The sequence below is a fragment of the Podarcis liolepis genome, assembly GCF_965112155.1.
Source record: "Podarcis liolepis genome assembly, chromosome: 10".
Taxonomy (NCBI): Eukaryota; Metazoa; Chordata; class Lepidosauria; order Squamata; family Lacertidae; genus Podarcis; species Podarcis liolepis.
The window spans coordinates 39,881,870-39,906,541 of NC_139562.1; the positions used below are offsets into that span (position 1 = coordinate 39,881,870).

At 40.3% G+C, this 24,672-nt stretch overlaps 1 long non-coding RNA gene across 1 annotated transcript; it reads right to left on the minus strand.

The window, feature by feature from the left end:
- Positions 1–5,813: 5,813 nt before the first annotated feature.
- LOC310687703 lies at positions 5,814–23,170 on the minus strand. The gene is made up of 6 exons (XR_014516549.1): positions 22,650–23,170; positions 10,687–10,911; positions 9,714–9,969; positions 9,470–9,589; positions 7,144–7,425; positions 5,814–5,938 (listed from the first exon to the last, which is right to left on the minus strand). It is a non-coding gene; the product is annotated as an uncharacterized lncRNA (long non-coding RNA).
- Positions 23,171–24,672: the final 1,502 nt, after the last annotated feature.

Here is a 24,672-nt window from a genome sequence, read left to right on the forward strand (position 1 = left end):
TACTCTCATTTTCCTACTCATATTGAAATACTGCCCCTCAATGAGGCCAGATTCACAAAATGTTTAGGGGTATGTGTACCCCTACATCCCTCACCCAGACGGCTGGGACTGATGGGAATTATAGTCCAAACAACTGGAGGGTGCCAGGTTTGGGAAGGCTAGTGTAAACCCTAGAGCCTGTTCCCAGCCAGACGCTTGCAGTTCTCTTGGCTCTATATGGAGCTTCTTAAACTACGAGTGAAAGTTCACCTTTTAAGAGAAATGTAGGGGAGAAATGTATTCTCACTGTAAAGTCTATCTGCATGTGTTCTGACAGCTGTATATTACAGAAGCATAATAGTGGCACCTGCTCATAAGTTGCAGTAATTATTTAACAATCCATTGCTAAACTTGGCAGTAAATGGGAATGTAGATGTACTGTTTATTTCCATAATTAACAGCTGGGTGGTAGATGTTTTAAAAGAGCAGTTATGGGGGAGCACAATCTGGATTGGGATCACGGTGTGGTCCAGTGTGATAGGAACTTTAATTCTCTCCCCCCCCCCCACTCCAACATGAATCCAAAACACACACCGCTATTTGCACTGAGAGGGAAACAACCAAAGAGCGGTGCAAATAAAATAATTCTATGTTGTTATCAGAATGGATAGCCAGCAATGCCATTTTATCTTCTTTCATGGGTGGAACAGAAGAAATGAAATATATAGTAGAGAAACTCCTATTTTCACAGTCATCATTATCCGTTAAGAACTATTTTTTATTTTTTTTATGTCTCATGACATTTGTAATGGAATACAGCCTTTGTGCTTACTGGGGTTTTTTTTTTCCTCTTAATGAGACTAGAATCCATTCATTTACTACTTCTTCATTCTTCTTTTGTGGTTTTCACTTATATTTCTATTGTAAACAGATGGATTCGCTACAAGGGATTTTTTTCTTTTATCTGAACTTTGCTTCCGTTTAGAAGCAGATTTCCATTACCAGGAAAGCACTGCGCCCTAAGCCCGGTTTAGCCCCTTGAGGGAAGCAGCACTATAAAATGACAGGAAGTGTTAATGGCTTCACTAAAGGTGAAACTTATCATGCTAGTGGAATCTTCCATTGTTACACAACGCAGATAGTCTTTCAGAAGTCAATGGGAGGTGCAATACACAGGGATTTCTCTTCATCCTCATTATGTTTTTATTGTCATTTTTTCCCAATGCAACCTTGAAAAGGAGGCTCAGTTTTGAAAGGGGAAAAGATCCCCTACTTTCCCCCACTTCCACTGAGTAGCCAGTCAGTGCACTAAAAAGAAGAGAAAAGCAGTCTTCCTTTGCATAAATAATTTAATTCCAGCGACTGTGGTAGCAACCACTCAGAATGTAAATGGCTAATTCCAGACCCTTATGCTCCCTGATTTCAATATTAAGGCTATTAAGATGTTACAGTAAGCAAACCGCAAACAAATACTCAGTTCCAAAAAGCCCATACTGAACTGTACTTACAGAAAATGAGTTCTCTACCACTCTTCGCCAAGAAACACTCGCAGCTTTTGCCTTGTCAAACCAACATTTGATTTTTTTCAAATGAAAAACTAAACTGCCTTAAACCTGAAAGTTGTATAAAACTAAATGTGTTGCTATGTCCAGCGATTTGAATGTCCATGTGACTAGAATTTAGAACGAACTATCCCACAACCAACCCTTCCTACTTAGAATTCCACTACTCATAAGAAGAAAACAAGACAGTAAAAAAACCCAAAAAAACCCAGGGGGTATAATATCTACAAATCAAAATCGAATGTCCAAAACCTTGCCAGTTCTATGCCTCATCTGCCTTGAAAATACTGTTTCAGCAGTGTCACTGTATACCGATAAGAACGTAAGAAGAGTCTGTTGGGTTTGGCCAGTCCACCATCCTGTCCCCAAAGTGGCCAATCAGATGCCCACAAGCAGGACCAGAGAACATCAGAATTCTTCCCACTTGTGATTGGCAGCAGCTGGCATTCAGGGAAATGCTGCTTGGAGGTAGAACACAGCCTTGCCCTCCATGAATTTGCCTCACCCTCTTTTAAAGCCATCCAAGTTGGTAGCCATCACTACTTCTTAATGCTCCCTTAAATCATATTCCTTATTGCCCTCCATTGTACAGGCTGAACATGGGCTGGCAGACATGATGGAAGCGTTATGTTCACTGTGCTTCCTTTTCCCCATTCTTTTCCCCTTTGTAGCCCTGGATATATGTCAGCAGAACCGAATATATAAGTGTCTTCACCCAGGTCAGAAAAGGGGGATCTGTGTCACTCCCAGTTGTTCTTGAGCTCCCATCAGTCTCATGAAGCATGGCTGATGGTCAGGGGAGATGGGAGATGAAGTCCAGCAATATTTGGAGGGCCACTGGTTTGCTACTCCAAGTTTTCGTGGTTGGGGTATGGAGTTTTTATGTCTGCCTTTGTGGCATGAGCCACAAAGCTTGGATACTATGGATCAGGCTTCCTCAACCATGGCCCTCCAGATGTTTTTGGCCTACAACTCCCATGATCCCTAGCTAGCAGGACCAGTGGTCAGGGATGATGGGAATTGTAGTCTCAAAACATCTGGAGGGCCAAGGTTGAGGAAGCCTGCTATAGATCTATTCACCTGGCAAACACCTAAATAAGCCCTTTTCGTGCATTGGATGTAGGACTGCCAATTTTGCAACACTTACCCCATATCCCATTGAACAGGACATATGTAAAGGACCATCTATAGTTGCATTATTTATTTATTATTAAGTATTAAATTTGTATACACACATGTACTCTATACGGTCCTACTGTTGCATGTCTGAAAAAGGCTGTGGTGATCAGGGAATCAGGATTGTGTCTATCATCCCCCATTCAGTGGCAGCTCTGAACAGGCTACATGTATTGGGCTGTATGTATGTAGTAGGGTTAATAAATCTTAATTGATTAGATTTAGTTGATCAATCCATTAAATTTGCATTAATTGCACAGGATAAATGTGACTCATTCTGAAGTCAAAGTGAACTCAGAACACTTAACCATTTTTCTTTTTTTAAAAAAGTATCCTCGTCTAAAGAAAAGTGCATAATGCATTTTATAAGATAGTCAAATCCTGATTTAAAGAAGTGCTTTATTCCTCCAACACACATTCATACTCATTGGGAGACTCAAAGAAATCTGTAAACACTTGGCTCATGGATTTTGTTATACTGAAAAACAAATCACTTTCCTACATTTCCCCTCTCTTTTTAATCCTGCGCGTTCAAAGTAAAATGCAGTTCAAAACAGTAAGATTGGGATTGATTGAAAAACATGTTCTGGGTGTTTCTAAAATTCGTAGCTCAAAAAACAATCACCATTTTGTCTCTGTTTTAAATTCTCTTCCCTTGTTCTATGCAGTGATATTCCAAGACCCAACCGTTGGGGACCCTATAGTCATGGAGAATTGATCACAATGTGCATGGAGTTGTTTAGCAATTAGGGTGATGAAATGCCCTATAATGCAACCTGTCAAATGGCTACCTGGACGGTAGCTTGGGTTGTTCCAGCAATACCTGTAGTATGTGATTGATAAATAGCTCTGTGAGGGAAACAGCCAAGCAACTCTGGCAAGTCAGGGTCCATGCCTGCTTGATTGTCTCTGTGGTCAAGCATTGTACACCAACTGTATGCATCGCACTACTGAGGCAGTGTTCTGATCCTGCTTGACTTCCAGCTTCTCTGCAGGGTGGCCAGGGCTCAGGTAGTTCTCTTCCTTACTCCTCCTGGCTTAGTGCCACTGCAATTTAGCCTGAGTGAAAGGAGACCACTATGTGTTACTTGATGTCTAAACACCTGCCAAATAAACACTGAGTAGGAGGATAGTGGAACTTTGTCCATTAGTTCAGCCAACACACTCAAAAAAAGGTGACTCTCATATATATATACACCCCTCCTAACAACAATCCACACAATCCAAAGGGAGCTTTGTTTTCTTCTACAAAGGAATATCTCATCTACCCGACGTAAAATAGGGATAAACTAATTGACATTTTCCAGAACACTGTTGCATTACCGTATTTTTTATTATGTTTTTGTTTCGATGTTATGTCAAAGATGCCCAGCAATGTCCAGGACAATGTTCTTTTCCTGACTCTTATGATTGTACTTGCACATATCTATAATTAAGGTAAAACCATTATTCTAAAGAACATAGATATAAACACAAGGGGATGCACGTATTTCACCATGGTGGTCCTAATGCAGATTCTCACTCCTCTTAAACTTTAAATCATGCATGGGTGACCTGGGGGATCTCCTAACATCCTTGACTATTGTCTATGCTGACAAGGGCTGATGGGAGCTGGATGCCCACCCCACCTAGGGCACCAGGCTAGGGAAGATTGCTCTGACCCCCTACATCACACTGGTTCTCCTGTTCTGCAATCAATACCTTTCTACCAATACCAAACATCAAAATCCACTTTTCTTTATCCATGGAACAATCACACTAGAGCTTAGATAAGGTCTGATCTGGGATACTTTTTGTAAACAACAACAACAACAACAGAGAATCTGAGTTGAAAGAATTAAAGAATTACTGCTGTAAGAAACAAAAACCGCTGTACTAAACCTTTGGTGCTGAATGGGCCTGTTGGTAGTCCAACAACATCTGGGAGGCCACAGCTTCTTCACTCCAAATCTGTTCCTCCATGGGCAGATTGCTGAGATCCCATGCTGCACGTTGAGTATGGGACAAAGAAAGGCATAGAAATGCCTCAATCTGCCCATGGAGGAAGAAAGCAGCTCTCAGTCTCCCACAGCTGTTTAGTGAGAAGCTGATGAGCAGTAGAGGAAATGGGGTCAAGGAGTGGGCAGAGACTGGTAGGAATTGCCGGCAGGCTGAAGGTTCACCACTCCTGCCTTAAAGCTAAGGGAAACTTTCTTCTTCTTTCTAAGCAGAAGGAATGGCCTTTACAAATCAATCCCTTGAGGTGAACTCAATTCACATTTCTCATATATCATCACTAGAGAAAGGCTCTGTTTATAGCATAGCAGGTATTGAGGAGTGGAGGGACAGCACACCATCTGTAGCACTGAGTGGGCACCAAGAAAAATAATTTACCCACCCACAGGTTCGATGGATTCCTTGGTGTGACATGATTCTCTGATTAGCGTAGGCAGTTTCTACAGTCTGACAGCGGTCACAGCATTATTTAATATAGTGCTACCTAATTAACAAACCTTCCTTACATCTATTTATTCCTAAGACATTCTGCCTCTTCTTTCCTAAAATTTCAAGGCAGCTAATGAATTCCAAATAGAGTATTGCCATCACTAATTAAATATTAGAAAGCTAATGACAATTAGGAAACAAAAAGAGTGTAAGAAACTTTAGCCACATTAAGAAAAGCACCCTAAAAACTAAGGTCAGGCAAAACCATAAAAAGAAAAAAACTCTAGCAACATTATCAAGTAACAGCAACAGAACATCAGTCTGGGGTGGGGGCTGATATGAGCCAAAAAAAACCCTATGAGGCTTGATTGCTACATAGGAAGATATAATACTGCCTTATACTGAATTTGAACACTGATCCAACTAATTTAGTATTGTCTGCAATGACTGGCAGCAGCTGTCCTGGGCTTCAGATAAGGGTCTCTCAGTCCCCTCCAGAGATGCTGGTGTTTGAATTTGGGACCTTTGGCGTGCATATCAGATGCTCTGCCACTAAGCTACAGCGCTTCCTTCAACTGACTGGCGTTTGACAGGGAGAAAAGAGTTGAATTTTCAAAATTACATTAAATTGACATCTCATTTTAGGAAGGGTTATGGGACCACAGTGTCACCTGGTATTTGAAATGAACGCTTCTACTTCACTTTTCTATTTCTGTGCAACTTTTGGAGACATCATAAACATGGATGGGCGCTTCTGGATCTCCTTAATTGGACAGATTACAAAGTGTGGGCAGCGACTGAACAGGGAGCGGGAAAAGAGGGGGAAATATTATTTCACTTTGTCTTGTGTGCCTATTTTTTAAATAAATTTTAAAAAATCAAAATATTTATAGTTAAAAGTGGGAGATGAAACCAAAAGGGTAGGAGCAAAATGTGTGTGTGAAACCTTTCCACAGTTGTACATTTCTTATGAGCACGATGCATGCACAGATGCTTGTGTTAAAAAATAGAGCACCACATGTCACCTCGCCATTTCAGTTTACCCAATGCAGTTATATATATGCCTGAACGTCAGTGAGGCAGAGGAAGTGAAAACTGGCTTTAATATTAGGTGAAGAGCTTACGTCTGAGACTAAAAGCAGCCTTAGAACTATCGTATTTTTTTCAAACAACAGCAATAGCAACAATTTATTACATTTGTTTCCTCTCCTTCTTCCAAGCGTTTTGGGCAGTATTGGTTCTTTACCAACCACTGCCCTATTTTATTCTCACATGAGCTCAGTGAAATACTGTATGATAGACTGCAAAAGAGTGACTAGTCCACTCCACCCAGTGAGCATTGTGCCTGAGTGAGGACTTGAATCTGGGCCTCCCTGGTCCAACACTTTAATTCAGATTTAGGGGCATCTTTGGGCCTTCAGATGTTGCTGAACTGCTCATCACTGCTCACCATCGTTGGCTATGCATGCTAGGGCTGATCAGAGTTGCCATTCAGCAGCACCTGCATGCTCCTCCAATGCTATCTTCACCGATCTGGGGCCCTCTGGATGTTGTTGGTACTACAGCTCCCATCATCCTTGGCCACTGGCCATGCTGGCTGAGGCTGATGGGAGCTGGAGTCCCATACCATCTGGCGAGCACCAGGCTAGGGCAGATTGCTCTGACTCCCTACATCACACTGGCTCTCCTCTTTTGCAACCAATACCTTTTTACCAATACCAGACATCAAAATCCACTTTTCCTTCCCCGTTAAACAATCACACTAAATCTTAGATAAGGGCTGGCCTGGGATAGTTTTTGTATCAGAGAATCTGAGTTGAAAGAATTAAAGAATTACTGCTGTAAAAAAGAACAACACAGAACCTGTTTTCCCAACCATCAGTTTATACTTAACTGTTTCCAGAGTTGCATTTTTCCCCAGTTGCTTTTTTTTTATTTAGTTATTGATTCAGATTGTTTTAATTACATAAAAAATCATTATGCTTTCGACTGAAACCCCTACCATTTCCTGCTGTGCTGTGGCTTCACCACACACTCCCGGGTTGGTCTGGCGCGCTCTGCATGTTTTTGTCCCATGTTAGCCACCATTCCCTTCCTCCGTTTTGATGGCAAAAGATCAAACCAGCTAAGCAAGAAAGTAGAACTCTTGCATCTCAATGCAATTACATGATGAAGAATGGTGAAGGCTCGTTTATCAGCACTAAATACTTCATAAATACTTTCTGCAGTTAGAGGCATTCATTTGTTGGCTAACAACAAAAATCCAGTCTGTCAGTTTTACTGCCTGTTAATAGAAAAGATAATAGAAACAAAATGGAAGGAACATTATCAGCTGCTTTTGACAGATGTTTTAGCATATTTTAACAATCTGAGTTGATATTTCATCTTGGGTTGCTTTAAGGAAACCCAGCTGAGATTATTCGCCACTGAGAAAGCTCATGCAGTAGATTTCACCCACCCTTTCATCAGAAGAAAGATATGAAATCCACAGATGGCAAAACTCCATATAAAAGGCCTTCCAGGTGGCTTCGAGAAATTTATCTTTTCAATGAGAATCCCAAAAGACTGTGAGAATCTGGCATACCAGTTAGTCAGCTCCAAGTTATTATTTATTTTTCATCTATGCTCTCTTAAGGTGAGATCAAATAAATATGAGAATGATGCCCAGGGCTTTGATGAGAACAAACAGGAAGAAGATTCTGCCTCAACAAACAAGGGAATGGGGGAGCAGAATATCTTAGAATCACAGATTTGTAGAGTTGGAAGGGATCACGAGGGTCATCTAGTCCAAACCCCTGCAGTGGAGGAATCTTTTGCCCAACATAGGGCTCAGACACACAACACTGGGATTAAGCATCCCATGTCCTACCAACTGAGTACTCTGCATAAGGGGCATCACCATAATATCAGTTATTGTGAGCTTCTAGTTTCTTTTTTTGTTATGAGCTTGTGGGTGCCAGGTGTCTATAATTCCTGGATCCTGCAAGTGTTAGAATTTAATCAAGGTTTGAGGTGTTAAGCTAGTTGCCAGACTTCTAACCCCTGGATCCAGCAAGTGTTAAAAGCTAATCAAAGAAAGGGGCTCTGTGGGAGACACAAATGGATGTGGACCCTCCCTCAGCTCACAGTGAGAAGGAATAAAACCAGGGTTCAGAGCTAGAAGTCAGGTGAACTAGAAGCTGGATACAAAAGTGGCAGGCTGGGAAAGCAAGATCTCTGTTGGAATCCAAGGCTGTGACTATGGGAGAAACAAGACCCTTTTGGGATTGTTAATGCTGTGAATTCCTCCATCGCAGGCTCAGGTTGAATATATGAGTAAATAAACCTCACAATCTCTGCTGTACCTCATTTCCATAAGGAAACATGGACCCTCAATAAACGTCTGGAACCCCTGGAATCTCACACTGCTCTGAGATTAGAGTGGCGTACAACAGTATTCACTGTTGTGTCCAAATATGGCAGATGTGGAGCCATGCATTCATTATCAGTTTGACGGATGAAATTATGCATTTGCACACATCTGCTCTGTGCTGCTTAGCTGTGTTGTTGAATGCACAACATGATATGCATGCTATGATTTTTCTGTGTTATGGATCAGCATTGCAGACATCACCTCTTGTGGGATCAGTGGTCTGAAAATGCAATGCAAAAATACTGGAGGTGAAAGGAAATAGGGAAATAAAAGGAGAGGCATACATCTCTTCTTTTATTTCCATATTTCTTCTCACCTCCAGTATTTTATGTATGCAACAACAGCAGCAATAATTCTTTTAGTCCAAAAATGGAAACAACAAGAAGTACCAACGAAAGAAGAGTGGCAGATGAAAATGATGGACTTTGAGGAATTGGCGAACCCCACAGGAAAAATCCAGAACCAGCATGATCAAGTATTCCAAAAGGACTGGAATAAATTTATACGATATTTGAAAGATTACTGTCGGCAATTAACATCACTAGCAGGGTTGTCTGAAGACTTGCAATGAGAAATTTTCTCCCTTTCTATATTTAAATTTTAAGGTATTTTGTAAGGAATGTAACTAGAAAAGGAAAACGCACAAAATGCAATGATATAAAGGTTAATTTTGAAAGCCATGAGGCAGGAGGGAAGGAAGTTGATGGGCTCTAAAGAGCCAGAGAGGTAAATAATGATGTGATTGCATATTACTAAATGGGGAAAAAATACATATAAAATGGAAATAAAAGGAGAGGCTTCACAAAGAATATACTCAGAATATATCTAAGTCGCATTCCCTCCCTCTTTGACACGTCTGAGTTTGGGAAAACAAACATCTAAATTGTGGGCATGTTTAGAAGTCTGAGACACTTACATGCCCCTCTGCCAAGGCAAATGCCAGCTGTCCCAAACATGCCAAATGCCATTTGAAAGTGATGTTGATAGGTGAGGATGATGGGCCGTCCAATGGAATGGAAACAAAGCTAAGCATTTCCTGAAACGACAGAACTAATTTAGTTGTTGGATGTTCTTGAGATCCTGCAGGAGTTTGGTTCCACTTAGTATGCAAAAAATAGGGTAGACACTCAAAATCAGGATTGCATTTCAGTTTCCCTTACTTGACAAGCATGAGAAGAAATGTTCTTTCTTCTGGTCACCATCTCCAACAACGCCTGTACTTCATCAGTTCTTTAGTTCATTCACCCCACTAATTTGCCTCAAGAACTCATATGTTTTTGATGATTTTGTCCAGCATCTGTTCACTTGCCACACCTCCATGATCCATGAAGTATGGATGATGCTGTTCTTCCCATGATATGCAGTATGGATTCAGGCCCTCCACCATAGTTTTGGATGAGATTTATTCCTTCCAGGCTGAAATTTGGGGGAATATGTAAAGTATACACATTGCAGACTGGAATAATACAGAAATTTCCAATAGAGTCAAATACCAAAATAGATATCATTTTTTCTTTGCATCCTACAATCCTCTAGCTTTGGTGGTCGTGTATTTTCCTAGTTTCTGGATATGGCAAGCCTATACTCCAGTTTTTTAGGAGTAACCTCACTTAACTTAATGGGAGTAGAGGCTTGCACTGCTAGGGAAACTATTGCAATAGGCAATTGTCTGTCATACTTCTTTGAAATATTTGCAGTTGTAATAGTTTTCTTTATAAGATAGGCCTCTCCATGTGGTAATCCTCAAAGTCAGTTTTGAAGCAGATTATCTAAGTCACTCTTGCCCATTCCTAAATTAATGAGACTGCAGAGAGAGCTTTACTAATTTCAATAAAACTGAATGTCTTGAGGCTTTCCATTGGTCAGCAAAGTGGCTTCATGTCAACACATCTGTATACATGTCAAACTCCCCTGAAGGAAACTGACTTTAGCCGGTTTCTGCCATTTCGCTGCCTTGTTTTGTGACACAACTTGTGCCTTTGTTGGGTTAGCAAAGTCTGTTTGCCTTCAAATATTAATATCCTGGCTGGCTGACTTCAGTCACTTTATAAGCTTTGAAAGTGGTCCAGCAACGGCTTCCTGGATTGCTTCAAAACAATTCAACTTTAATTTAAGACAGAACATTAGCATTACCAATGAACTCCAAAATAACATCTTAAAGCTCTCAGCAGGTGGAGATTTGGGTGTTTCCACTTCATTCAGTGCTTCAAATGATATCAATGGTGAGAGGAATTGGTGGGGAGAAATCCTGTCAGCAGAGTCCTCTTACAGAATGCCAGTTCCAGCTGGAGTGTTCAGACGTGAAGCTCATTAAAGAGTTTAACGATCAGGATAAATGTCATACCCATTAATCTCCCCCTGAAATAGACAAAGTAAATAGCAATGAGTGAGTTAAATCTGATTTCCTCAGGAAGCTGGATGGTTGATAAAGATTAACACTAGCTTTAATAGCGCTAAATAAAAAAAGAGGACCATTCCTTTATTAATGAAGGCTGCAAGCTGGCATGAAGTTCAGTTTTCTTTTTCTTTTTTCTTCCCTGTGGCATTGACCATTCTGGGTCACTCTAGAGGCAAACAATTGAAAGGTTACTGTCAAAAAGGAGCGAGAAGAGATTCTGAAGGCAACATGGCTTATTCATGGGACTAAAGAAATGGAAAGATAGTCTCTTGAGACTGTTAAGAGCCTCATAGGAATACACTAGAAAATATACTTAGCCTGTCTTCCTCAATGTGGTGAAATTATTTCATTTATACCATCAACATCCAGTACCTCTAACATCAACTTAGAAAATCCCATGGGACTCAAAGTATTTAGGGTTCATATGGCCACCCAAGGTCTTATTTTTCAGTCTGTGCAGGTTTCTTAGTCAAAGCAAGAAAAATAAAGGACAACCTGGATGGAATTAAGTCCTCTCCCGCAGGATCTTGGCACAGGGATGGGCATCTTCCCTGCTTCTTTGAAATTTACTGACATTATCCATTTCTTATGTTCAGTTCTACTGGTTTCAAATCCAGGCATTCACAACTTCTAAGCAGTACCATGTATTGCATAGTATAACCTCCAACATTTCATGCAAGCTTGTCTACTTAGTCCTCCACAGGTGTGCACATTAGAGTTAACAGGGTCCCGGTTGGATGAGCAAGCCAGCTCTGTTCTGCATTGCTATTCTTGTCACCTTCAACTTGTGGGATGTGGAGGATATTGTCTGAAGAGGAGAGCCTCTGGTATGTTTTGTGGCTCCTAGTATGTATTAGAACTCTGAAAAATTAGGGTTCAGAAATGTGTGGGGAGCTTCTATTTATTTATTTCATAAAATTTATATACTGCTTGATTGTTAAAAACCTCAAAGAGGTTTTTAAAAACCTCCAAGGGGTTAATAATAATAATAATAATAATAATAATAATACAGTCGTACCTCAAAAGTTGAACGCAATCCGTTGCGGAAGTCCCTTGTTAGGAAACCAAGGGGCAGCTTCCAATTGGCTGCAGAAAGCTCCTGCAGCCAATCAGAAGCCATGGAAGTCTGATGTTCGGGTTCCAAAGAACATTCCCAAACCAGAACACTCACTTCCGGGTTTGCGACGTTCAGAAGCCAAAACGTTCGAGTCACAAGGCATTTGTCAACCAATGTATGACTGTAATAAGAATTTTAATATTTATACCCAACCCATCTTGCTGGATTTCCCCAGCCACTTTATGAATAGAGGGTTGCTTCAGACAACCCCCTCCCATGTGTTTCTTTAATCCTAACATGCATGCCTGAAAAGGAACTGCAATTTATTAATAGTACCCAGAATGTGCAGCAGCTCCACCTCCACCCCATTACACGCTGCTGAATTGCCTTCTCCACGTACTACATTAATTTACTCTGCAAATAGCTGACCTTGCCTTAGTTTTAATTATCTCTGTAGTTTATACCTCAACCCTTCATCCCATGCACAGCCTATGTTCTAAATAAACAAAGGAAGAAGTTAATATGAGAACTTTATAAGGCAATTTATAAACCGTCTGAACATATAAAGGTATTTCTTGAACTTATGTTTAAGCCTATATTTAGCACTGCATAAAGTGGGACCTTCCTGAATAAAAGTCAAGGCTGGTTACTTCAACAAGTACAAGGAGAGGAGATCACCACCTAGAAAATTGTCATGCCTGAATCCAAAGAAGCAAATAATTATCAAGCCACAAGTGTTGGCTATAAATGAGTCTATTTGAAAGGATGAAGTATTTTGCTGAAAGGAAAGCATCTGGCTTAGGGATGGGGAACCTGTGGTCCTGCAGATGGTGGTGAAGTCCAACTCCCATCACCCCCAGCCATCATGGTCATTGGTCTGGGATGGTGAGAGCTGGAGAACAGCAACATTTGGAGAGTTTACAGATTCCTCATGCCTGTTCTATCTAGAAAGAAGTAGCTGGTTTGAAGCATCAGATGCTATTTCATTCACTATTGTGATCAGCAACCTGGGCCTGCCTAAGGGAAATGGTTCCATGCGGACAAAATTTGCAGGTTACACCAACGCAGGAGGGTATTGCAAAAGGATTGTGAAATTATGCAGGTCACATTTCTTATTCTCACAAAAGCAAATTATTGACAGATACTAATGTAATGAAAGAAGTCTGCTCATTATTTCTGTTTGTAATCTTTATTAGTTTTATTAGCACTAATTGCATTTGTGATAAATGTGAAGCAATATTCCTCACCCGCATTAAAGCAGCCAGGCTTTTGATTGGTATTCTGTGCAATAGCAGCTTCATTGTGATAAATGAACCAGTCAACAACAAATCAACAACACAATACACCATAAAAGGCCTTTATTAACTATAGGAGAGTGGATTCTACCCCCCGCTCACCCCCACACAAACACACACACTTAACGCTATTCAAGAAGCATTGGATTTTCACCTTGGGCAAACATTCCGGGTCATAGAAAAAGCTTTTATTGCCTCTGCAGACCTTTTAGTATCACTTGCTTCCCACTAAATCAAAACCTTGCTCCTAATTGGTAAACCTTATAGACAATGATGCGTTTCCAGTGGGTTGCCGTTAGCAGTGGTTCATTTATCATAGCAGACAGAGAGGCGGAACAATTCCTATCAAATACCTGCCTACTTTCTCACTTGTGAATCCAGTTTTGGAGTTATTTACTCAGCACTTTAGTAGTAAACGTATCAGCTGGCCTGAAGGAAAAATGAGAGGTTTGCAGAATGTCAATTTTATTGCAGAGGAGGAAGGGAGGAAGATAGCTACACTAGTAGCATCAAAGTTTTCGATCTGAGAGATGACAGTACACATTTTTCTTTCTTTCTGAAATCTTCGTACAGTTCCTATGCATGCACACACACAGAATTCCTCCTCTACATTCTTAGAACATTGGGCCAACTTACTTAAACTGCTTTTAATAGTGTGTTTTCATTGTTGTGTTCCATACTTTGGGATGAAGGGCAATAACTTGAAACAACAACAACTCCTCTTGTGTAACAATTGTACCATGTCTTCCAAACAGATTTAGACTACATTTTTTACAATCTCTGACCTGAGAGTAAAGCCTGGCTAAATTCAGTGGGATGTACGGGGGGGGGTGGGATTAAAGATTGAAAAATGTCATCTAGCAAAATGAGGAAAAGCTGGGTATTACAGCCAGACGTTATCCTGGATTGCAAAATTTCATTATTTTGAATAATTATTATATACATAATTGGCAGACAGAGAAGTGGAAGACTCTTTTTTTTCCCTCCTTTACCTCGTTCCTTGGCTTGTTTTCTCTATGCCTTTTAATTCCTGTTAGTTCTCAGTCAATTTTATTTCTATGTACATTTTGGTTTTTGAAGTTTTATATTTTGGATAAATGAAGATACATGCAGGAAGGTGATGGGCAGGAGATGAAGGACCCTGCGTGACAGGCAGGTTAGAGAAGAACCCTCAGGGTGAGAGGCCAAGGGAAGAGGGGGAAGCTCCCAGATGAGAGCTGGGAGGATTCATTCTTCTGTGTGTGGTTAAAGTATAACTGTGATAAAGAGCTTGATATTATTCTCCTCTCCCCATCCCCTTTCTTTTTCTTCTCTTCTTTTTTGGCTTCTTCCCCATCTTTCTCTCTTAGACTAGTCTATCTTTTATTGTATATTATGTTGAAAACTTTCAATAAAACATGATTATGAAATGAACTACATAGCATTGCATGGCACACTGATTTTTGAACTTTTAAAAGGAGATTAGGCAAATTCTTAGAGACTAAGGCTATTGATGGTTACTAACCAGGATGACAATGTTCTACCTACATTCCCAGAGGCAGTATGCTTTTGTATACCAGTTGCTGAGAATACTGTTGCATTCAGGTCCTGTTTGTAGGCTTCCTGTAGGCATTTTGGACTAGATGGACCTTTCGCCTGATCCAGCAGAGCTCTTCATATGCTCTTACGTAAACAATATTTCCTTCTATATATATAATAGAGTAACTGCCATTATTACTACTTCCAGTCCCAAGCCTAGACATTTCTATTCTTCAACATTTTTCTTTAGTTTCTTTAACCTGGGGAAAGATAATTCTCAAGTGCTATGGTAAGCTTAAGGGTTTCTTATCGTTTCTTTTGTATTTTCTTTGGAAACTCTAAGGCTTATACTGGTTGAGTTTTAATTTTGCTCTTTGGTTTTTCCTCAAGGACAGGCTCATTTCTTTCTCAGCTCCCCACTGCTTCCATGTGCTCTGAGGGTAACCCCAAATTGTGTCCTTTTAAATTCCCTTTGATCCTTTCTCTTTATATCTCTCTCATTTCAGTATATTAAGCCATCTTTCTTCTCACTGGCTTCAGGTAAAAGAAATGGCAATAAAAACATCACACTAAAGTATACATGTAGAACCCCCCAGTGGGACTTTCCAGCTACAAATAAATGTTATTTTCCACGCTGTGCAAATAAATGTGTCAAAGTGGAAATAAATCATTAATTCCCACTGTAGGGCTATTGATTTAAGTAGCAACAGCATTATCATCTTTTCAGACCAAAAAAAGGAAACCAGTCAGTCAGTAGCAATTGACAGATCCATTGGCCAATAATACTCTCACAAAAATAGACCAGTTACAGATAGGTAGCCGTGTTGGTCTGCCATAGTCAAAACAAAAAAATTCCTTAGTTGGTCTTTAAGGTGCTACTGGAAGGATTTTTTTTGTTTTAAAAATAGACCAGTTGACTCACATTGCAAAACACACTGGGCAGCGCAGAGGTTGACTCTTCAGTATTGGAAAGTGAAAGACTGTAATGTCCTAAAGATGTGGCACCACTATGGGTGTTCAGAATTGGTGAACAGGCTGAAAATAAGTTCCACTGAAATCAACTGCATATTCTCCATAACTGCAGCATATTCCCTGTTTCAAACATGGTTAGGCCACATGGGAAGTATTTTCCCAGCTAGGTGCCCCATGTGGCTGCTGCAGTTATGTGTCCATTGCATCCAAAATAATCTGCAACATGGAGGGTCCTCCCCACATGGCCTCATAAATGAGATAAATAAGTATTCGCCATCCACACATGACCAAGTCCCATTTAAACAGTCAGCATAGCTCCAAGTGGAGTCCCTAAGACGGTTAGATGGCGCCTTGTACGCCTCCTTCCAGCAATTCCTACAGCCAAGCTGATGCCAAACATATTGCTCTGCTTTTCTTTGGACCACATCAGTGAGGCCAAGAGGGAAATCTTGTTGTCTGGGCAGCATCTCTATACACACTACCCAGGCTTGTGCAGCAAAAACAACATGGGAGGCAGCAGCTAAAACTTACAGGTCTCTGCAACCACAGCAGGCATTGTAATTCTCAAGCAATTTGATTTCACCCCCAAAGGCACACTCCATTGTGTCTTCAGACAGAAGCCAACAACAATAGCTCAAACACCCCAAACAGAGTTATTATATGTCAACATAATAATAAGAAACTAATTCAGCACACCCCAAAAGGAACTAATTCATGTCCATCCCTTTACAAAACAAACAAGTTTGGTTCATGTTCAGTTCACCTTTCAAATCATGTTCATCCAAATTTTATATGTAACATCTATCGATCTATCTATCTATCTATCTATCTATCTATCTATCTATTATCTATAAAATCAACATCCACAATGCTACAAGCCACTTTAAGGCAATGAACTTGAAAATAAACTAGAAATCATTCAAAGTTCTGTCCTCAAATAAACTTAATTAACATTTGATTCATTGAGTATGGGACTAGTTTCATAGTACAATTCAGAATTTTAAAATCTAATTTATTGAACTTTGTTAAACTAAACCAGTTCATTCAAAGCATTGGTTAGGTCCAAAGGGATTCATAGGGTTAGATTCAACTAACCTAGCATGCTAGCAGAAGGACTCCCACTAGCTCAATGGGGCTTCCCTCTCTTCTCTCCCACATGCCCAACTCAGCTCCCCAAATTGGTTCTGGGGGGTTGGAAAAAGCCCCAGAACAAGATGCAGGGGGAAGAGAAGGTAGGTTGTTCCATCTGGCAAGTATAAATGCTTGCACTGATGGAATGATCGTATTAGTACCTCATTGATTTCATTACACTGGGCCTTTCAGCCAAGCAACTGCTCTATATTCAAAAGATGCAGTCAGTCTTCCACTGGGCTGTGTTATTTTTGATTTAATTCTGCTGATAATGGTGGGACACTTTGATGTTCAGCTTAATTGGTTTTTCTTGTGACTCCCACCCAGCCAGGGGAGGCAGGGGGCAGAGAAGGGTTAGGAAACTCTTTAAGGACCAGGCTGTCTCACCAAGGTTAAAAAGGCAAGTTAAGATATTGTTCTACAGGCAAGGTTCCGACTTCAAAACACCAGTTGACATTTAAGGGGAGGGAACACCAAAGAAAACAGGAGGATCAGCGCTAAACCTGAGTCTTATTATAATAAGCAATGAAGAAAGAAGATTAATTGTGCTGCCACAAGATTACTGAAGATTAATACTAACACCATCACATTTGGGCCTTCCAAAGTCTAGATTATGACAAAGATTATGCAGAATTTCCATTCCTGCTTATTTGTTCTTTTATTTATTTAAGATAATGCTGCTGCAATATTGCAAATGTTGGCTCAACTGTAGATGGATTCTGAATTTGTAAAAAAAGAATGTATTTTAATATGCATCAGTAATGCTGTATTTTTACTTTTGTACAAATAGCTGCTTTATTCCAACAGCTGTAAACCACAGAGCAACTGACATTTTTTAACTTTGACAGAAGGTTTTTACAAACAATTAAGCTGGATAATTCTAGATTAGCTTTCATTAAATCACTGTCTTTGCTTAATACCCTTTGTGATTCTTCGTAAATGAGTTTTAGATAATCTTGAGATGCAACAGTTAATCTTTCCTCCTGATTACCTCCTTATAATGCCCTAATTAAATCTGCCTGTTGACACTTTTTCACCTACTTCTACAACTGGTAACTCTGTGTATTTAGGTCATCTGCAATCTCTTTGGTTGGTGCTCTCATTTACACTGCTTAAAAAAGAAACATTCATAAATATGGCAAAAATATGACTGTTTAGTTGCAAATCAAATGTTTAAATTGAACCTTCCCTTGGAGTAGAAGCCGATTGTTTAAGATTTCTTAATGCAATTTGGCCATTAGCTATGTATGTTGATGAGATGGACTGAATAAGTTTGTTCCAGCAAAAACAAGGAGGAGTCTCATAGCACCTTATAGTTTAACACATGTTAACACACTACAATCCACTTCATCAAAAGCATGAAATGTTATCCCAATTTACAGGCATGTGTGTGTGTGTGTGTGTGTGTGTGTGTGTGTGCGCGCACACACACACACACACAGAGAGAGAGAGTAGTTGGGAAGGTAAGCAGTAATTTCAGAAGGAAAAGAAATACAGAAATTATTGTTATCATTATAATTCACACAGAGAGAGCTTTATTGCGGTCCATAGACCCAAAATTGTAATTTGTAACTAACTGTGGTCGCTTCACAAAATAGTTTGCTTGTGATAACACAGACATCCTGGTATTGGTCAGCTAGGTAGCACATGAGATTAAAAACAAACATTCAAACAATGGGCGGTACCACTGAACCTTTAGGTCAGGGATGTCCAACTCCCAACAGACTGCGTTCTACTCACAGAATAAAAAAACTGGCAGTGATCTACCCCTTTTTGGGGGGGGGTGTTTCAGGTCAAAGATGTTCAGCTTTTTTTAGGGAAGAATGTCACATTATGGAAAGGGAGATTTCGGAATTAAGAAAAGGGGGAAAGGGGGAAAATCACTCACCAACAGATCACTATGGAATCAATCTGCATCAAAGTGAAAACTCCGTCTTCTGTTTCAGCAATCATGTGAAAATGGAGGATGGGGCAAGGGAAAAGGATCTACCAGAACATGCCAGGGATCGACCAGTCAGATGCGTCCGACATGTTGGACACCCCTGCTTTAGATGAATAGTACAGTTTTCTGTTAAAATTATGTTGATCTAGAACAGGTATGGAGAGTGTTTGGCTCTTAGGCATTGCTGAACTACAACTTCCAGCAGCCTCGGCAAGCATGGCCAACAGCCAGGGGTTGTGGGAACTGCAACATCATTATTATTTATTAAATTTGTATCTCTGGAAGGCTAAAGGTTCCCCATGCCTGTTCTAGAATAACTACTTCAAGATTAATAACAGAATGTCCAGGGAAGTTGAAATATTCACCTGCTGCTTTTAAAATACTGCCATTTTTTATGTCAAACTGTCAGACTGACAGTTAGTCAAACAAACTAATTGACAAAAGATTGTTTACATGCAAATACTGTCACTTGTCTTCTCAAATGCCTTTTCCTGACAAATTCTGTTCAAGGGACACAGAAGGTTATTAATTAAAAAACTTGAGCAGTTTAATTAGGTATTCTCTATGTAATTTAATCTGACTTCACATTTCCTAAATGGAAAATGTGCTTGATGTCCCTTCAGCATCATGGAGGATGCCTTCCATCTTCCCTGTCGCAGGCATTCTATTAACTCTGCGGTTATGAATTGTCTTGTTGACAAATATAAAATCCTGTTGCAATTCTGTTGCATTTATATGGACAGAGGGATGGAAGGAAACAACAGAAGAGGAGTCTGCCCAGAATTTCTACCGATAACATTCAGCAAGACAAACATAAGAAAAATACATAATCGGGTGTGTGTTTTTTAGTTGTTCTTGACTGGCAGTCACACCAAGTTTTTAATTGGATATTTGATATAAGAAAATGTATAATGTGGGGAATTAGATGTGGCAGGAAACAGGACAGACAAATAGCATATGTGGTAATGAAATCTCAGCACACTGAGTGCTCCAAAAATGCAGATACAATTTTACCTTGACACGCTCAGACCTTCCTTTACACCCACCCACCCACCCACCCACAAACTATTACCACTACAACCGATCCTTGGATACATTGCTCCTAACCTTAGCCATGCTAGAAGGTCCAAGGACACAGCTAAAACTAAAGTAGTGTAGCTCAAGGCAGGACATCTATGATGAGCTCAGCCAAGGAGTGAATGTCCCTGTCAATAGAACTAGGAGAGGTGACACTGCCTGAGCTAGGGAGAGAGTCCAGAAGCATAGAAATTCCCACACATTCCTGTTCTGGTTTGTCAGCTATGTGAGCCTTGAAGGATCAGCTTTGTACAGCTTTCCAGGGTTGACAATCAACATAGTCTTCATCCGGCCTTTCTTTTACCTATATTCTGCAGAACATCAGAGGGCCTGCATCTGTGAGCTGACATCTCTCTCCAGCAGCCAGTGTCCTAGTCCATTTGTTGTCCCCTCTGACCCCTTCTTCTGGAGCTAAGAACCTACACTATACAGCTGAAAGACACCAGAAAAGTCTGCCATAATGCTGCCCACATGGACCTAAAATACTTTAACTTTTGTAGATTGTACTTTCTTCAGTCTAGTGTATATGTTCGTCAGTCTAGTTAAGGTCAACGGAAGCTGCTCCCATAGTCTATCGCATGGGGGGGGGGGCTACCTGTCCTGGTACTGTAATATATATATAGATAAATAAAAACCAACTGATTCCACTTCACATCTGTATTAGGTTCTCTAAGTGCTAACTTAGATTATAACCACCATATCTGTGCCTTAAGTACAGGAGGATTTTTAAGACACAAATTGCCAGCATATGAAGGACTTTATTCTGATTAGGACCCTACTGTAAGTAGACTTTAACCCAGGCATAGGCAAACGGCCCTCCAGATGTTTTGGGATTACAACTCCCATCATCCCTGACCACTGGTCCTGTTATCTAGGGGTGACGGGAGTTGTAGTCTGAAAACAGCTGGAGGGCCGAGTTTGTCTATGCCTGCTTTAACCCTTTGGCTCCTACCATGGTCCCAATCCAGGTCAGCCCTCTGCACAATCAATTTGTATGGGGGGGAGCCTCCATTTTGCTTCAAAGGAAGATTTCTCCCTTACGCAAATTGCTAGCTCAGTGGTCCTGATACATAGCAGGGAGCAAAAGCCCATGTTCTCCATGCTATAATCCCAAAGCAAACAGTGTCCCCACAAAGGCAATCTGTGTTTTTTTTAGAAATACAGTGGTACCTCGGGTTACAGACACTTCAGGTTACAGACGCTTCAGGTTACAGACTCTGCTAACCCAGAAATAGTACCTCGGGTTAAGAACTTTGCTTCAGGATGAGAACAGAATCACGCAGCGGTGGCGCGGCAGCAGTGGGAGGCCCCATTAGCTAAAGTGGTACCTCAAGTTAAGAACAGTTTCAGGGTAAGAACAGACCTCCAGAACAAATTAAGTTCTTAACCAGAGGTACTACTGTACCAACAACAACAGCCCTGCACTTAAGGCCACAGCTACAAGCTAACATGTGTGGTTTGGCCCTTATATTCCTCTGCCATTCCACAGAAAACAGATGGTAGCAGTCCCTTTTGCAGATTCGGAGGCTGTCAGACAGGGGTGGAATTTTCTCTTCTTTTTTGACATTTCAATAGGTCATCTTTGTCAAAATGTTCTTCTAGGAGCTTTCAGCCCAAGAGTTCTTGCTTCCCTTCCAAGAGATTAACATGTAGTATTTATCTCTCATGTTGACAGAAATGCAAGGGCAGTCTGGTCCTAGCACATCAGGTGCATAAACAGGGTGACGTTCTGAGGTGGACTTTTGTGTCTTTAATACTATCTCAGTTTGGCATTCTTTATTTGCCTTTATGGTACCAACAGGAGACAGTAATTATTGTATCAGTGAACTTGACTCCTTACTGTTGCTTCATCTTAGATTGAAGAAAAATGTTTCTTAAAAAAAAAAAGACTGTTGTCATGTTCACAGCGGTTTCAACTCATCTTCACAATTGAACTGTTAGTGAACATAGTGAAGATCCAACCACCTGAGCGGGTGACTCACTGCTTTTGCCTTCTCTGCTCTTTTTAGCTGTTTGCAAAGTTTTCAGGTAGTGAAAAGACCAAGTATAAGGATCATGAGCTAGAAGAGCAGAGATGGATGGATCTGCTAATTTCAGCCCTTTCAGTTTCTCACTTTTCCAAATCTTATATTCAGTTCTCCACACTTCTGCAGCAATGTGCTTTAAAAAATAAAACTTCCTGAAAATTGGTATGTATTTTAGTGCAGTTTGACTTACACACACATTTTTGCACGTTGTTTCCACTAATATAATGCACTTTTTAGATTATTTTGAAGAATATATTCATTTTCTCTCTCTCTCTCTCTCTCTCACACACACACACACACACACATTTTGTAAATACTGGTTAGTTGGGATACTACATCGCAAAATTCAAAGAAGTGTGAATTCTGAAGGTTGGCCGAGATTTGGTTCTCATATTGTTTCAGAAACTGCAGATTAAGTGGTTTTATCTTTCAATGCAAACTGAATTGAATTTCTCTCTTGTCCCTAAGAAGGGGATACCAGGTCATTAACAAGGTCAAATCACACAATATTTTTTAGAGAAACGCCTAGCACTTGAAGTGCTAGTCTCCTTCTATAGTCATTCACAGTGGACATTGTCTGCTGTTCACTTCATTAATGGAACCTTTTTTTTTTTTTTTTTTTTTGCAACAAGCATATTTGAAAAAGGAAGCCTTTGCCTGAATAATAAATAATACTTACTGCATTCCTTCCCTGTAAGTATACATGTTTTCATTAGTGTCTTGAATTTGCTTCCGTTACAGATGTGAATGGGCACATTGATCTCTCCTGTCAAATTAGAAAGAAACAGCAAGACCCTGTTACAATTACACAACATCCATTTACTGCAATGGAATGTGAATGGGAGTGACTATAGTGGCAATCGTATTCATAACCACCTATGAAGATTATTTGAATGCAAGGTGGCCTGCTGTTAGTCAAGGCAGCCGGGACAGCAGTGACACTGGCTGGCTGCCTTAAGATATTCAATACATGGCATACTAGGGAAAAACGAGGCAGTTAGGTCCCAAGCATAATTGACAACTATTCTTTCCTAGAGCATCTGGAAGGAGAGATAGGATAGGGATCATTTCATTTTTGTTGCTTTAAAGCATTCTTGCATGACATTCCCTGCCCTTGATATATCCCATCCCTTCTATTAGCGATGAATTGCACCACACACTGCTGGCTCCCCTTGACTGGGTTTCAGCAGATATTTTATTCAAAAGACATTTTCTCATTACCTATTCCCTTGTCTCCCCACCCCACCCAAAAAATGTCAGTTTGTTTTCATTCGGCTTACATCAGGGAAGCCTGTGTTCAAAGGGGACTTCTATCCTCATTCTCCTTGATTTTTTCCAGCATTTTAATGTTGGAATTTGAAGGGTGCCTCCCACAGGAATGAGGTGAAGTGGTTAGAAAAGGCACTGGCTTCTTCCACATGCCTTTCAGTAGCGGCTGTTTGTGAGTATTTATTGGGACAGCAATCAAAATATTATCTTCATCCACCAAGCTGACATTTAATGTGGGGAACAGTCACTGTGGAGTTAAACTGTTGCCAACACTTCTCTTTGGGGGTTTCTTTCTTTCTTTCTTTCTTTCTTTCTTTCTTTCTTTCTTTCTTGCCTCTACTCTTTTAGAAACTGTAAAGCACATATTGCCATTTGGTGATACTGGATCATATTTGGTCTGCCTGGCTTCAGGCCACTGGAAGGCCAACCAATATGGTGGTCTTTGCATTGCTCAGTAAGGTCATATTTTTTTTTAAAGAAACCTGGTTACTCATGTCATGCCATATCCATTTGCTAGTGACACAGAGGCAGGCTTCTTTCATTGGTGGCACCCGTGTTATGGGATGCCCTCCTCACTGAAATACAAGAGGACCCAACTGTATTGACAATCCCATGGGGTTTTTTTTGAATGCCACACCTGCTCACATAGGCATACCCTTGATCTCTCAGTATCCTGTTTTAATTACTGTGTTTTAATAGGACTGCTTTATTGCACATTTTAATAATGGATTTTTATATTTTTAATGTTTTAATGGCATTGTGTATTTAATTGTGGGTGTTTATATTTTAATGCTTGCATAGGTGGTTGGAAGCCTATTCTGGTATTAAGCAGATGATGATGATGATCATCATCACTTTTAATTTGTATACCGTCTTTCTCTCTTACAGTACCCAAGGCGGTTTACAAGCTGAAGAAACAAAGAATGTACACCTTATAACAATCTAATCCAATACAAAAATGTGATAATAAAATATAACTATATCCATCTTTTCTATCACTTTCTGATTTTTTATAGTGGGTCCCCACAGACTCTTGGGGGAAACAATGGGCAAGATCCAACATTGTTGCTCCATTAATAGATGGAGTATGGCACCCAAAGAAGCAACTCTCCACAAGCACAACTCTTCTTCTGAGAACAAAAGCGCCTCCTACATGGAGCAACAACATTAGATCCTACCCAATGATCCTAGACTCCTATTCTTCACATTATTAAAATTTCTCTCAGTGGCCAGAACAGGGCAGCCATCAGCATTCTCTCTCTCTCTCTCTCTCTCTCTCTCTCTCTCTCCCCTGCAATTACAACCATATGTTTACAATTAAGTTATTTGAAATAGCTGGTGGAAGCTTATCAATGGCAAGACAGTATTTTAGAAAACTGCAGTGGAATACACTTAAGAGGCTGAATTTCTGCATGCCAATCTGATACAAGAAA